Source organism: Anopheles cruzii, chromosome 2, assembly GCF_943734635.1.
Source record: "Anopheles cruzii chromosome 2, idAnoCruzAS_RS32_06, whole genome shotgun sequence".
Taxonomy (NCBI): Eukaryota; Metazoa; Arthropoda; class Insecta; order Diptera; family Culicidae; genus Anopheles; species Anopheles cruzii.
In genome coordinates, this window is record NC_069144.1 from 31,100,464 (window position 1) to 31,106,999 (window position 6,536).

Below are 6,536 nucleotides of genomic sequence, written 5' to 3' on the forward strand. Positions count from 1 at the left end.
TGGTGGTGGTGGTGGTCTACATCCTCATTTACATCCCCGGGTCGACATTGATTAGGTACACCCTGCCTAGTCCGACAGGGTGCGACAAACGTCGATACACAAGCTGCGGGTACAATTCAAAGGGCCACCCCGCCACGGAAAGGCAAACTTTCACCTCTAACAGAGCGCCGGGCCCGGGGCCGAGGCCGAGGGAAGTTTGCAATTATTTGCCGCAACTCGGTGCTTCCAGCGCTCATCGAATGCCACCCGGCCGGCCGGGTCCAGGCCAGGCCAGCCGGGTGAAGTAAGTGGTAGGTTGGTGGTCCCTTTCCTCTTCGGTGCAGCGCAGTCAGCACCTTCCGATCCGATGAAGGGTTATTAGGCTTTCTTCCCTATCTTTCACTTTTCACGATCCAAGTATGTCAGGTGACGATGATGGTGTGGTGCCGGTGTCGGTTTGGCTTTCCAGCCATCGCCATCGCTAATTCTCGGGACATTTGTCATGGGCGGGTGTGCGGGTGGAAGCGATTATCTTTGCGCCTGGCCACCCCGGTCGAAGAGTCCATCTGGGCGGAACCAGAAACGGTGCCAGCTAATCGATACTTCCGACGTCAAATGAAGTGTCTAATGGAAGAATGTATACTTTTCAGGCTCACCGACTACCGTTTGCCTTGGCACTGAAAAGGACGTGACCTTAATTTGGCTACACATCTTCAGTCGGCGCTGTGTGCTCAATCTTGGCCGACGGATGTGACGGATAAAAGAGCTTCATCAGTCCAACACCTGCGCCAACCTCAGACTCTGGAAAAGGAGATATCGATCGATAGAACTGCCAAAACAAAAACAACCCTGCCAGGAACCAAGATGTTCTTACAGGCTGATCTTCAAGTTTTTCGCCGACACACGCAGCCTGTCCCGCAGACCAACTGCCAAATCCAGACCCATCACTAATCGATCTTGTAAACGTTCGCCAGATAAGTATTGTTCGTTTGACTTCTTCTGATCGGTTGCCCTCACAGCGCGGTGCGCGGTCCCACAACGCACCACAATCGAAGATCAGGCCGAGTCATAGAATGCTGCTCGTACGCCCATCAATTGCTCCGTTTCAAATTCGAGTAAATTAAACTTTGACTCTGCGATCCTCGGAGTCCAAGATGCTCAATCATCATCTATCATCGGCAATGGTCCATAAATAGTCTGCAAGATGTTGCCGGCAAGAGGGGCCAGATGTTTACATCTGGAATGTTTTCGCTTGCGCAAATGCAATATATAATCAACGACATGAGCTACAACCTTGGCTTGGGGAGTCTCGTACAATACACCAACTAAGCAGTATCTCAATAATACGGCCCCACCTAGACAATTTACCCGTCGTCTGATGGTCGGCAATGAATTAAACTCATAAGTTGGGCAAAGTGCTCTAATCTTTGAACAACTTTCTGTTTCCTGCACAACTCGACAAGCGCCCTCGTTGAAAGTAGGGCGATCGGTGAGTCAATCGAAGCATTAATCTCAGAACACCACAGAACATATGCCGTCTGCGGACCGATCATATAATTATGGATCCGCCGTGCGGGGAGAACGCTGGACGGATAATCGTGGCCCCAAAACCTATACTTTTCCTTTTAATCCACCAAGCCATTACATTGCGAGCGGTCAATTTTGCGATTTTCTGCTCGAATGTGCGTTTCAGAGAGACAGAGAGAGAGGAGACTTCAACCGGCGATTGTGATCGGCGTCGATGCGTTCTACATCTCGGCACGGCTGCAAAATCACAGACTGGAACTGTATGTCGGCGGATGATACCGCCATGTGCACGATCAATGCAGAAATAACATAACCTTTGACACCACACTCAACTACATCAACGGCAAGCGGGATGGCTGGTTGATGGTACCGGCCGCCTCGAAGTAGACACGCACGCGCGAGCCGAGATCGCCCCAAATTTTGTTCCGTTTCAAAACATTCCTCGCAATTTTGTCGGAAAAATAACACGGCGCCACAACAACAGAAAACATCACATTCAAAAACAACAACTTCGCGTGCTTATGCTACGCGATCACGCACGCGCCGTGTCAGGGCGGTCTCGTGATCGCCGAGGTGAGTTCCGAAATGTTTGCTCCATGGCACAAGAAATTGTCGAAAAAGAAGCGAAAACCAAAATCAAACGACTTTATTCGACGAGTAAGGCGCCAAGGTTGGAGCACGTCAGATGTCAGACCTTACGTGCCATCAAAGAACAGCACTCCAAACGAAACGGGCCTCCAAAGTGTCCAAAGAGTTGCTCTAATCTATTTGCAAACAGAAGACTCCTGGCAAACAACGCCGGCCACAACAAAGCTTATGCTGCACACCTGCACGAGTGAGGCAATTCCGTTTCCTGTCTGTGCCCGGGCACTAATTTTGGGCTTATATGTAAGCACAATTTCAAAGCCAGAGTCAGTTCAAAGAGGGTTCACTCTCTAGCACTTTCTTCCTCTGGCTGCTTAACACCTCAAACTGTCACGGCAAACGCAACAAGTGGGTGAGTCTGGCGAGTAATTGACATAGCTTATCTCTGGACTGATTACACCCAACAGTTACAGGAAGCGGGGAACGACACGGGAGAGATTCATTAACCTCTTTGAGGTGTGGTGTCTTTAGATGCCAAAGATACGTCAGAAATGTTGTTGTAGGCAAACACGTACTGAACTATGGAGTAGACCTTACGAAAAGGAGTGCCTTTATAAAGCGCGGTTTTTTATTGGGTTGATTCGTGACCATACTTTTCAGTTCATGTTAGCTGCGAGCGGCACGCGATCCGATGTTAAACCGTTTTACTACATCGGATGGCCAACTCGATCGAAGCAGATGTTGTAATTGGCTCATGTTCGTGGCGATGTTTACCGTGGCTATCGTACGCCGCATCCAAATGGGCCATGGAAAGCGGCGATGGAAAATTCACACTTCACAACATGTTTAGTGAAAGGGCTACGCAACTAGAAAATGATACGGATTGTAGTACCTCTAAACTGGCCCGAATTCGTTTCACCTGATTAGTTGGAAAAGGAAAAAAAGGAAACACTAGAAACGCAGAAGCTTTCGACGCAGCTTCAATCGCTGTTGTGTACTACAAATGGCAGACGCCCGTTTTTTGTGCGTGGCCCCCAACAACATACATTGCAACATTGCCGCTGGGTGGTGCACTGCAAAGAAAGCCAGCGGTCGAATTGTGTAAGACGCGGTTTCGTGTTTGCTGGGTTTTTAAACAATCTTTCAGCGCAGCTCGTCCATCGGGAGCGGCGTCCGGATCTTGCAGGGCCGGAGATAGAAATTAACTTTTCCCCGGACATTACACACCACATTTGTTCACATGCGCCGCTTGGCTACCGTTGATCGTATCAGACACACACAGTTTTATGTAACGTCCGTTCGAAATTATGGCAGCGTGGCGTGTGTGGGTTTTGGGCATGTTTTACATGCCATGCATGCGACGGCAAAAAACTAGAATGAACGAGCTACAAAACATCCCCGTTTGCCCGCATCCTCCGTGGACGGGCATCACGCAAGATCGTTAACGTAACTCAATCCAACAAAACACAAAACCCGGCATCACTCGGGAGAGATCCGTCGAGGAGTTCGCTAATAATTGTTCGATGTTGTGACGTGGATTTTATTGGATAGCCTTTTTTTTAATCCCTTTGTCCTGTCACCACTCACAACGAATCCTGTTGAGTCATCGATGGTAATGGAAGGCCAAACTGTCCATAGGGTTCTGCCCCCAACAAGCAGTAGCCGGTGTGGGTAAATTCTAATTGTGGGTCTAATTTTTTGGCTACTCGTCTTGCGGTTTCGACACATATTTTCTCGACTCTCGGACCGACTTCCAGTTCTGTTGGTTCTTCCAGAAGAACGGTCCGTCAAAGTCATGGTCGACAATAAGGCACGATGTTCTGGGTTTGCGCGAGAAGCATCCTGATCAGGGGTCACTCCCCGAAAACTACCAATACCCTTGAGTCGCTTCAAAAAAAGCCAACGGTACCGGCTTACCGATGGTGGAGGAAGGTGCGTCACGATATAACCCGGTAAACACGTCACAACAGCGAAGCCAAACCTTTTTTAAACTGAATGCTGTCTTCCGGCAGATCGTAACCGCTACTCAGCGAGCCAGTATTTCGTCCGAATTCGAGCGTGGTCGCTTCTGGAGCCTGATCGCCGCGTTACAATGCTGATCGCTTTATGTCGTGGTTCGTCTTCGTAAATTAAATCAAATACCTTTCAAGGTTCCAAGGGTCCACAAGAGTTCTGAGCGTTGGTGCGACACAATTAATGCGACACAACGCGGTGCCTTGGTTCACATTGGGTTGATTGGCGTGTAGTCAGCCGCGCGGCCACAGAGTCACGTCGGCAACGGTTTCGAAGTTACGTGCGTGAACCTCGGCCTCGGTGTAGTAACAGAACAGGAGGGGGAAGTTCTTCGCGGCACACTGTCGGGGGTTGGCGTAAACATTGGCGTTCGCCACCCCCCGCCGAAGTCCCGCGTTTGGCATTATCACGTTCGCGCGCGGCTGTGTTTACGACGAACGTTTTGCGTTGGTTCGTCGGAATGATGCCGCCACGGCGCAGCAAGGAAAAAAACTAGGAAATTACTAACGAATATATTGATATTGTAGTGGAGAGCAAAACAGGTTAACCGCAAGGGGGCAAGGCGCAAGGTTGTTCCGCACGGATTTTTTCGGTGGTAATTGAATTTATGCCACCCGCTGTTTACGCCTTAGTTCGGCCTCGCTCGCCGGTAGGTGGTACTTTGGGCAGAGCATCTTCGGCGCACCCGTAACCCTTTCTATTTCGTGCGAGTAACCCAATTTCATAGTAACACTGGAACGCAAACGGAACTCGTCTATCGGTTGGAGCGCGTAACAAGTGGATCACCACCGAACCGCGAGGACTGCCCAAACCCGACTGGGTCAAACTGTACTCAGATTGAACTGTAAATATCACACCTGACCAGGAGCCTTGGCGTGGCTGACGATAGAAAACGAGATATTGCTGCATGTAACACGTGCACACGAGAAGATCTCGATCACGAGGAAACGGGCCGACAACGCACACGCGGCACTGTTCACGGTTGACTTAGAACTACGCCGCCACGTTTGCCGGAGACTGCAACGGGTAAACCTTGTCATTCCATTACTCTACTGCTGCGAGAGTTACAGGGGCCGGGAGAGCGTTTCTCTCCGACAACAGCCGTCCAGTCCGACAATTAGAACCACTTCAACGCACAAAACTTCAGAACTCGGGTTGCTTTCGCACGTCACCGCCGGGTTGTATTTCTTCTGGTCAACCCACTCAACTTCCCCAACACCCTGTGGCCTATCCGGGGAAGTCGCGCTCGGGAAGTCACCATGTCACGCGAAAACAACGGCCCAAGGCCCGGCCCTCTAATCTCTGCGACACGGACCTGCGATTTCGTTAGTTACGAAATCTGAGCCCGCCCAACACAGGCAGTGCTCTATTCCATCCACACACAGCCATCAAGCGTACGTGCACTCGCTACTTGAGTGGAACAACTTAATCTTAACAAGTCCGCCCGCCGCCACCACCACCACCACTACCACCCCAAACGCTGAGAGAGATTCAATGGGCTCCTAGCTCCTTCTGGGCATCAAAAGCATTTCTACCGCGAACGGCCGGCCGGTGGCCACGGGAGACAATAAGTTGGAATGCTGTTGAATGGGCTGCAGTATGCAAAGCTCGCATTTGCATACTTTACGGTGGAATGTGGTGCACTAAATGGCCACGTGCAGCGTGGAAAAAGTGAAACAATTTGTCATCCCTCAGGCAGGCTGACTTACCGCCGTGGGGTAAGCAGGTTAACCCAATCGGTGTCGGCAATGGAACCGGGCAACGTTTAGGGGTTCGTGAGAATGGCACGTGGTTCTTTGCGTGGTACATTTGGTGTAATAACTTATTGTTATCTGAGGGCATCTGAGGGACTGCGAGAGATCCGTCTAAGGTTTTGAGAGAAGTCTAAAGTTTGTATAACCCAAACGAATCCATCAACGGTTCTAGTTGTTCTGAATGTTGTCTACTCCTGATACTATTACTTATTATGAACTTGCTGGTACTGTCTAAGGGCTGTGACTTAGTGCACATGTGGTCTAAACAATTTGTCATCTTCTCCGAATTAGCAGTGACGAAAAACTATCGTCACTTGGGACAACAACTTTAATCGTTGTCTCGCCAACCAAACCACATCGCAAGCTGACTGGCAATTCTACTACTCCCCACAACCTGGACACCGTTACCGATTCGCTCCGGGTTATTAAAGAAAGAAAATAACAGCGAACAACCACCACAGCTGTGCCACAATTGGTGTCGCAGCAACTTTGTCAGAAGGAGTCCAAACCTACCCCCTCTCTGTGGCTACTGAACCTACCCAAGTGAATCCATCCGTACCGGGACTTTGGTCGGCGCGTGCAACTTCTCCACCGATATTGGGCTAAACAACCACATCACGACACGAGGCGGCGTTCTGAGACGTAGATCGCGTTGTTTCATGGAGCGGAATTGTCGCG